At 33.1% G+C, this 11066-nt stretch overlaps 1 long non-coding RNA gene across 1 annotated transcript; it reads right to left on the minus strand.

Annotated features, from left to right (window-relative positions):
• Positions 1-5830: 5830 nt before the first annotated feature.
• Positions 5831-9910, minus strand: LOC143080728 (uncharacterized). The gene is made up of 2 exons (XR_012979784.1): positions 8732-9910; positions 5831-7102 (listed from the first exon to the last, which is right to left on the minus strand). It is a non-coding gene; the product is annotated as an uncharacterized LOC143080728 (long non-coding RNA).
• Between the last annotated feature and the right edge of the window lie 1156 nt (positions 9911-11066).

Genomic DNA, 11066 nt, shown 5'->3' on the forward strand with positions numbered 1-11066 from the left:
TTTATTTATTACCCTGTTAGTTATAACTTTATTATATGGTACAAAAATCAACCCAATAAAACGAATCGGTTTGGCCCCAGATGACTTTTAAAATGTTCATATCACTGAAAAAGCTCCAAATTATCTCCCTTTGGTGCAAAAATGCCATTTTTTGGCATAAAATTTGAAATATCTTTTTTAACTCATCGGTGACCTATATATTTTATTAGTGTTTTCAAATAAGCTGTACATAAACTAAATAATTTTAAAATTTAAGCGATTTCTGTAATTAGGTTACTTTTTTATTTCAATATTACCTCTATTTCTCCTATTAGCTCAACAGAAAAAAAAAGGACATTAACAAAAATATATGCTTCTTCCGGAGGCAGATTGTGAGCTTAAATGAGCGGTGACCCCATTTTTTTATTTAATTTTTCTTTTAATTATATGATAAAGTTCATTTATAAAAAAATATAGCGAAATCCTATATTAGAAAAAAAATTGATTTGTACCCAGGAGCCCCCTTAAATATAAATTTAAGCTAAAAAAAAATCCTGTGCAAATTAACTAATAGTTTTGGTGGAAATCATATTATTAACTCGACAAATCCTGGACGTCAAAGTCGAAAATCGGTCTCGCGTCTTACCTTAAAAAAGTCAGTTTGTGAATAATCATGTTTAAAAAAAGAATTGTCTACAAAATCACGATCACAACCGGACACTTCCACGGTATGTATAGTGTTCGGCTAGGATCGTGGGTTTTCGAGTGATTCGGTCCGTTTTTTTTTCGAGTGTCGTTCGGGCTTTTTCGAGTGAAAAAAAAAACATGCGATAAGGCCAATTAACCGCTAGTTCGTAATTATAAAAGATTTTTTTTTCATGACTACCAAACTTATTTTGATTATTTTACATGTTTTGATCAACAAAGAAGGACAACTTCCTTGTATCTGACAAACAAAAAATGAGGATTTATTATTGTCCGGACTTTTTCGAGAGCAACAGTGAAATCGTCCGGATTTTTTAACAAATGGTCCGGGTTTTTTTCAAAGAAAATTTTGATAAAAAAATGGTATTCGTAACTTGATAAAATGACTTTTTCTAGTTTGTAACTGTAATCGAGTGAAGGACAATATTAAACGGCATCCTTTCTCATGAGTTGTTGTCAAACCTAATTGTCTTAATATGGTCAATACTCTCATTGTGTAAAAAATTACGCGAATCCGTGGTGTGGCATTTTTCTCACGAAATATACATCGTCGTAACCTTTAAGGAATAGTAAATGAAATGCCGTAATATCATTTTATGATTATGGATAAGCAAATCAAATAAACACAGATTTTCGTATATTTTTTTCGTATCACACTATATGCAGTGTGATACCGTAGAAATGTCTATTCATGCAAGATATAGATAATAAGCTACAACCATGAGAGAATGAAATTTATTCTCCGAAAACGCTACGGACGTAGCATGTGCTCATGGCACAGCTGTTTATCAAAAAAGTACCAAGAAACCTTCTGGACAGCAGAGAAGATTCATAAAAAAGCTATGTAATAAGAAATATTCTAAATAAAAAAGTCGATACCCTGCCTCCACAAAAAAATCATAAAAAAAAAACAAACAAAAAAACAAAAAACATACACACACTAAATCCGACCAGTTTTTATTCCCATTTAGAATAAAATTTGAATTAAATTTCATAATTATATAGACAGTTAACAATGAAATGAATAGTTCATCATCTTAACACATGTTTGTACGTACGTCTCAATCCAAATTGTCTATGTTTACATTAGCTTGTTGGCATCATGAATATATAATGAACATGTAATTTAAGAAGTGACAAACAACAATATATAATTTAATTTTGGATGTAACGCGTCTTCTGATTGGCTGACGTTATTTTGTTATCAGACCATAGACATAATTCAGTCATGTGACCGTGACGTCATCAACGTTTTTTCAAGGTTTTCTACGGTTTAAAATGGAATTTAGAATTAAATTATAAGAAATGACTGTAATATTTTTTCTGTCTATTCGAAATAACATAAAAAATGTGGTGCACACTGTTAAATAACTCGCTACGCGCGTTATTCAGTGTGCACCACATTTTTTATGTTATTTCTTCATAGACAGAAAAAATATTACAGTCATTCCTTAAACAAATTATTTATTTATTTAATAAACGATACTTGTTTATAAAGTTTAATCGTAGTACACCATTATCGAACGGATGAATGCATTGGTTTCGTGCCTTAAAAAGAGCATAACTTGAACTCCCTTTTTATTGTTTTTAAACGAAAATACACTGACATCTAACATTCTAAGCGACAGGAAATTTATGTAATCACTCGATAAAACACGGACGCACTCGAAAAAGCCCGGACTGCCCTAAAAAAAAAAAAAACACGAACGCATAGAAATGAATTTAGCGGCGTTTTACGTTTCCGCAAATTGGCATTACTTTTCCGGAAAAAAAAGATGACGTTTCCGGAAAAAAAAGTTTACGTTTCCGCAAATAAATATCTTACTTTTCCGGAAAAAAGTAACTATTCCGGAAAAAATAAATTATTGCTTTTCCGCAAATAATTGAGGAATACCTGTTGATCGAAAGCATCTTGATATGAGTTCATAAGTCAGTTCTGGCAGAATATTTGTAGCCAACACGCCGCACAAAGTCCACAGTAGTACATTCACCGTTTACAAGTTTTGTATTTTGTTCAAGAACTTAAAGAAGTCCATCTTCTCCTTTTCACATTTCCAAACGGGTGCTTTAACAGTTAGAGTTCTCATCTTTATGTAAGATGTTGTTTGCAGTTTCAATAACACATCGATAAAAACAAACAAAAAAATATTAGGATGGCTAGCGTAAAACTGCTCGTTCAAGTGGGCATGAAAAGACTCGGCACTATTCGTGTTTTCGTAACAGCAGTATGCATTACACATTCAAAGTCATTATGAACTACCCCGGGAAGTTATTCTTCGGGCAGTGCACACATCAATAAGCCGATCCATCAGTTTCGTGTAACATTCCTCGGATTTAAGTGGAAGTAACGCAAATACAAGACGAATGTAGTTACCATTTTTACATCCATGTATCGAATAAACTGAGTTGGTAGAAGAATTTCGGACAGGATTTAAATGTGCCATCTATGAAAATATCAGTCATTTCATTACATAGACATACCAAGTTGGTGAAACATGAAAGTATAACGATTCCCGAATCAAAATCATTGACTAATTAAAAGTTAAAATAAGTTTCAATTTTGTTAGTGTTCAAATCTATTTGTCTTAATGTCTCGTGAATTTCTAATTTACATTTAGGCAATTTTGGAAACTTCTTTCGCCTGTCTCTGTATAAGAACATATAGCAACATTTTTCAAGTCAATATATATTCAATTATTTATAATTTACCAGGTAAATTTCCGGAAAAGTAATAAATGCAAATTGCGGAAACGTATACTTTAAATTTGCGGAAACGTAGCATTGGGACTTTGAAAAATTAGCGGAAATGCAATACGCCCGAATTTAGTCTCAAAATGGCCTTTTCAATGCAATACTAAGAATATTTGTAAAGTGTCTGGATATAAGGATTCTATGAATGCATTTCCGTCTACATTTGCATTGGTATGTGTGCAAAAATGGCTATATTCAGTTTTTTGAAATAAAAGCATTGAAAGGCTAAATTCAACTTTTTTTAACAAAAAATAATATCGTATTGATACTATATTTTTATCAAATTAAATAAGTCAAATTAAATATTTTTATTGTCGTAGAAACTGTACAGTTTGTGACAAACATGTATTAACACAATAATCATATATACATACATATCAAACATACACAATAAAAACAGCATCAAAATTTATAACAACAAACAAGCTGTTAAGAGTCCGCTGCCCTCAGTTCTAATAACTTTTTCAAGAAGGATCCTAACTTATTTGTTTGTAGAGGCGTTGATGGATTTAGTAAATAATGATTTTATTCTTCTTCAGTTAAATTATTAAAGTTATTATTTTCAGTACATCACAATAGAGTAAAAAATGTTTCTCATCCGCTAGTATTTTACATTTATGACAAAGTCGTTCCTCTCTTGGGATTTTAAAATATCTCCCCTTTTCAATCAAGAGGGAGTGATCACTTATTCTAAATTTAGTGATTAATCTCCTTATCTGAAAATTAGATATATTTAGATAAGTTTCTAGTTTGTAATCTTTTTAAAGTTTTTTATATAGATAAAATTTACTTTTATCATCAATGTTTTCAAATTTAGTTTCAATTAAATCTTCTTATTTTTTTTCATTTTTAACTTTATGTTGTTTTTTATTTTATTTACATCTTTTATGTCCTTAAAAGTAGAAAGAATATTAAGGTCAAAATCTCTTCAACAATATTTTTTTGCATATGTATACCATGAATAAGTTCCTGTCAAATCTAGAGACTGTGCTAGAGAAAAAATGCTTCCTTTATCAATGGATTAATATTATTATTATATAGTCTAGCTAAATATAAAAGGGTTTGTCTTTTAATAAATCATTCTATAGACAATCTCCCTAATGCAACTCTTGCTCCTAAATTGGATGCATTTTTTCTTATTCTGGGGGCTACTCATTCACTTAAGAGAATTGAAATAAACATTTCAAACTATTCAAAATATGAGAAAATAAATTCAAAACTTATCAAAATATGAGAAAAATAAAAATAAGCGATTAGTAAAAAATGTTCCTGGGGCGATCCCCAGGAATGAACCTATGTGTTTCCTGGGGCGATCCCCAGGAATGAACCTATGTGTTTCCTGGGGCGATCCCCAGGAATGAACCTATGTGTTTCCTGGGGCGATCCCCAGGAATGAGCCTATGTGTTTCCTGGGGCGATCCCCAGGAATGAACCTATGTGTTTCCTGGGGCGATCCCCAGGAATGAACCTATGTGTTTCCTGGGGCGATCCCCAGGAATGAGCCTATGTGTTTCCTGGGGCGTTCCCCAGGAATGAACCTATGTGTTTCCTGGGGCGATCCCCAGGAATGAGCCTATGTGTTTCCTGGGGCGATCCCCAGGAATGAACCTACATTCCTCGACAGGAATGAACCTAATTGCTCCTGGGCGATCCCAGCGTAGTAAAAATACTACTTAAAATACAATTTGTTCCTCGACAGGAATTAACCTATCTGATGTATTATTGAATTGGGGGAGTATGATTCCCCTGGAATTAAAAAGAAAAGGCACATATCATTTCCATATGAGTAGCCCCTAAACAAGAGATGAACAAATATTAATATATTTAAACTAACAAACAAGATATATGAAGAAAATATAACATGTCATATAGCAATTTCAAATCACTCTTTCTATAACTTCAATTTTATAGATGATATATTTTAACTTCGCAGGAATGCATAGCATGAAAACACTTTAGCTTGAATGAAAATATAACAAACTAAACAACTGTATGAATATTCTTAAACAGAAATACCAAGAACTTGCAGTCAGAATTACACAATATTGGTCTGACTGTAACTTAGAGTAACACCTTTAAAATTTTACATATTTAATACATCCATATCATACCTATCACGTAAGCTAAATAACCAGTTAATGCACAGGTGAAGTTGGGGCTGGTGGGTGGGATAACTGATTGTAATGCATCAAATACAACGATGCTTCCTCTCAATTCATCAACAATACTCTAACCCCCCTCTAGAGCACTATTCCTACTAAGCTAAAAATAGATGTTATGTAATTGCCTAAAAATAGACTAGATACCTGCCTGCTGAAATCATTGATAACAGATAACTTGTATTGTGTATAAACTATAATTTAATAAATCAAATTTCCTTTTATACACAACACAATTTAAGATATATGTTTTATTATTAAAATATCAAAACATACTAAAACTACAACTAAATATTAAAATAAACTGTATCATAACAGTACATATCTTTCTACATTGTATGACAAACTATATAATACATTATTGGCTTTCTGGGGGCTACTCATTCACTTAAGAGAATTGAAATAAACATTTCAAACTATTCAAAATATGAGAAAATAAATTCAAAACTTATCAAAATATGAGAAAAATAAAAATAAGCGATTAGTAAAAAATGTTCCTGGGGCGATCCCCAGGAATGAACCTATGTGTTTCCTGGGGCGATCCCCAGGAATGAGCCTATGTGTTTCCTGGGGCGATCCCCAGGAATGAACCTATGTGTTTCCTGGGGCGATCCCCAGGAATGAACCTATGTGTTTCCTGGGGCGATCCCCAGGAATGAGCCTATGTGTTTCCTGGGGTGTTCCCCAGGAATGAACCTATGTGTTTCCTGGGGCGATCCCCAGGAATGAGCCTATGTGTTTCCTGGGGCGATCCCCAGGAATGAACCTACATTCCTCGACAGGAATGAACCTAATTGCTCCTGGGCGATCCCAGCGTAGTAAAAATACTACTTAAAATACAATTTGTTCCTCGACAGGAATTAACCTATCTGATGTATTATTGAATTGGGGGAGTATGATTCCCCTGGAATTAAAAGCCAAATGAAATGAGTTCATAAAATGAAAGAATGAAAGCCCCCAAGAAATAATAATGCTAGCAAATACAAATGTAAAAAAAAAAAAAAAAAAAAAAAATTCATTAACAATACAATAATTTCAAAAACAACACCTTTCTGTTGTGCTTTAGAACGAACCCTCTACTAGTTCTGAAAGAGTGATCGCAGTAATCACTTCTCTCTAACCCAGACGGATAAAATAAATCTGTCTTATATACATGTAGTTAAATTCTTGCGTTTAATGTTTAAAGAAGTGTGACTGTAGTTCTGACACATTAACTATGAATGCATGAATCAAGGTATCGTCCTCCTTATATATTCCGGTGCTATATAGTTCTGAAGTCTGCATCAAGATATTGCTATCCTCATATCTAGTGCTTAATGGTTCTGAATTCTGCATCCGAAAACGATAGGTTAAAATAAACAAAAGTTGAACTGTTGTCTAACACATTATACTATATATGAAGGCAGGCATCAGGGTATTGTTTTCTCATATATAACGGTGCTATAAAGTTCTGAAGTCTTCATCCGAAAAACGAAGGTTTTAATATCTGTATCTGTATCTGTATTTTCCTGTAAAATAAAAGAAAAGAAACAACCTGGGAAGTCTTAGTAATCCTTAAACAAGAGGGTCTAAGTGGAAATACTAGCTGAGTTAAATATAACACATTAATACATAATAAAAGATAATATGACCTGTGGCGATCCAGCAGGCGTAGTACAATACACATAAATAAATTAACCTGTGGCGATCCAGCAGGCGTATTACAGTATACATAAAGATAATGAATGATCTGTGGCGATGCAGCAGGTACAATACGACCTGTGGCGATCCAGCATGTGTAGTACAATATACATAAAGAGAATGAATGACCTGGAGCGATCCAGCAGGTACGACTTGAAATATAATATATATAACTCTACTGTATGAAATGTACACCTGGAGCGATCCCTGCATGTGTGGAGCAATCTAGACTAAAGATATAAACATGATAAATACTGTGTGCTGCAGCTACATGTACTATGTGCTGAAATATAATACATATAAAATAAATACATACATGTATGCATTACTATACTGAGAAATAAAGAAAATGAATGACCTGTGGCAATCTAGCAGGGGTAGTACGACCTGTGGCAATCCAGCAGGCGTAGTACAATACCCATAAATAGATAGAATGACCTGTGGCGATCCAGCAGGTGTAGTACAGTATACATAAATAGAATGACCTGTGGCGATCCAGCAGGTGTAGTACAGTATACATAAAGAGAATGAATGACCTGTGGCGATCCAGCAGGGGTAGTACGAATCCTGTGGCGATCCAGCAGGCGTAGTACAATACGTACAATATACATAAAGAGAATGAATGACCTGGAGCGATCCAGCAGGTACGACCTGAAATATAATATATGTAACTGTACTGTATGAAATGTACACCTGAGGAGATCCCTGCATGTGTGGAGCAATCTAGACTAAAGATATAAACATGATAAATACTGTGTGCTACATGTACTATGTGCTGAAATATAATACATATAAAATAAGTACATACATGTATGCATAACTATACTGAGAAATGTCCATCTTGGGAGATCCTGAAATGTGTAAAATAATCTAGTATAGAGATAGCAAATAGAATAGCGATATGAACATGATAAAAAACTGTGTGCTTCATGTACTATGTGATGAAATATATATACATTTAAATCATATAATTCTTAATATACCATACGAAATATACACCTGAAAAGATCCAGGCCGGTTGTGGAACACTCAGGAATAAATATAAATATGATAAAAACTGTGCTAAGTGATGAAATATGATACATATAAAATAAATACATATGACTGAGAAATTTCCTGGAAGGTGTAGAATAATCTAGAATAGAGATACATGTACATGTAGCAATCTAGAATAGCAATATGAACATGATAAATACTGTTGCTTCTGTACTACATGTATGTGCTGAAATATAATACATGTACATGTAAATATAAATTCATACTATATTGTACGAAATGTTAACCTGAAGAGATCTCTGTCGGTGTGGAACAATCTAGAATAGAGATAAAGATACCGTGTGATACTATGTGCTAAAATATGATACATTAATACATAGTATTACTTATTTATATACATGTATGTATCTGCTGTTATTACAAATGTATGTTTTGCTTATCACTAAAATAAAAAATATTACTTATACTTAACAAAGGCAAAGTTTCCACCAATACAATACATTCAGTTGTGTATCCTTAAGAAGTTCAGACATATACGTGCTTGAGTATACGTGTCCTCGAATCTCCATGCTGCTCTTCACACCCTACTCTGCAGTAGTATATGATAAACCTGTATACTAGTATCTGGTAAACCCGAAGTGTTCTGTATGATCTAAGCGTTCCCTCAGTCTCCTTGGGCTAGTGGTGAAGAACTGCGGAATTAATACATTGTAAGGACTAATCTGGAACTATATATTCTACGTTGAAGCAAAGTATCCACCAGAGGCAGTGGTTCTGCATAATAACCATAACAAATCGTATATATATCATGTATCACGATCACTGACTCCTGATCCTGGGCGGTAGAAACATGCTTATCGGCTGCTTATCAAAGAAATTAAGCATTAAAGGCAAATGGAATGTGTATACATAGCTAGTGTATACTGATATAGCATGAGTTCAAACGTAGTGTTTATGGAATAATGAATGCCGTCGACATAGCGATAAAACTGGCGGGCATAAAGTACGAGAAACTTGTAATGATACTGACATTTTGGAAAATGCTGACAAACAATTATGTATTAATCAAGATGTGTATTAAATATTGAACGAACGTTTACACACTTAGTCTACTCAATCGTGGTTCTATTCCAATTATTGTTATTGTTTACATATATGCGTTGCATTGTGGGATCGCGCACTTGAAAATGCTGTCATGGCCGAATGTCTCGATATCCAAATAAGGTCAATCAGTCATCTCATAGCGTGAGCTGGACATCTATGTTCTTGTTCTCAACTCTACAAGAAGAGTTAATCCAGTTTCGAAATATTAAAGATCATAATACGATTATCTGTGTTTACCTGGGCGCGTACCCATAGCACGCACTTGGAAAGTGATATTGAAGTGATAATAATTACTCAATCAAATGAACAATATCCAATCGCTATTCCAAAGAAACGTATATCCATGTCAATATCCGTTGACATAAAAAAAAAAAAAAAAAAAAAAACAATTTCGAATATGGTTCGAAAACAGTAAATAATAACTGATTGTAATGCATCAAATACAACGATGCTTCCTCTCAATTCATCAACAATACTCTAACCCCCCTCTAGAGCACTATTCCTACTAAGCTAAAAATAGATGTTATGTAATTGCCTAAAAATAGACTAGATACCTGCCTGCTGAAATCATTGATAACAGATACATTGTATTGTGTATAAACTATAATTTAATAAATCAAATTTCCTTAGATTATTCAATGACTTAGTATAGAATTTTATTGCAAAAAAGACGTTTCTTGCCTTTTTTGTCAGCTCTAAAGTACTTTGTGATAAGTTTCCATTACATTTTATCAACATTCCCAAAAATGCATATTCTGATACCCTCTCTTTAGCTTTATTCTCATAGTAAATATGTGATGTTTCATCATTTTGTTTCGAGTGCCTAAACATCATGGATTTTGTTTTGTTTTGTATTCAAATAGAGTTGCGGTCCGTGTAACACTTATCAATTCAAAGTTTTAAAACGTTTTGAAATTTTATTTTTTTTGAATTTTGATCAAAGTTTTAAAATATTAAAATTCCAAATGGTGTAAAAATTTTGAATTTTTGAAATTTTAACCAAATAATTAAAATATTAAAATTCTAAATATCATTTTACAATTTCATAGTTTAGAAATTTGATCAAAAAGGGGTACCTGTAAACTGCGAAACGAAATAAAAATGGCACGAAACGAAACAAAATAAAATGAAAACATACTGTTACTTAAAAGTTAATGTATGAAAAAAAAAACACAGGCGTGTGTGATCTCTGGAGCTTCTGGACTTTTAAGTCTTGTATGATCTTAATTTTAGTTCATTGTTCTATTTCGGAGTTTTGTATGACAGCTATTATCACTGAAGCATCACTGAACACGTACACCATTTTGTCTAGGGGCCAGCTGAAGCACACCTAGCACAACATTCATTGCGACACCATAAATTAAGTTTTCCTTCCGCATCATTACTTGGAACCCAAATCAATCATAAAAGGCAATATATTATCATCATGCAATCGATAAAAAAGTTTTAAGTTGCATGCGACCGAAGTGCTTTTTCTGGATCTACCTTCATCAGAAACGTCAAAAAGGCGAATAATACTATCTGGCCTACTGCGAGTTTGTCAGTTTTCACTGTTATCTCTAAATGTTTGGCACTGGGGACCCCAAATAACTCTGAATTTAAAGAGAGAGATTTAAATCAACTTATTTGATTTGTATGTGACTGACCCAAGTCAGAAGCCTGTAATTTAGTGGTTGTCGTTTGTTTAAGTGT

Source organism: Mytilus galloprovincialis, chromosome 1 (genome assembly GCF_965363235.1).
Source record: "Mytilus galloprovincialis chromosome 1, xbMytGall1.hap1.1, whole genome shotgun sequence".
Taxonomy (NCBI): domain Eukaryota; kingdom Metazoa; phylum Mollusca; class Bivalvia; order Mytilida; family Mytilidae; genus Mytilus; species Mytilus galloprovincialis.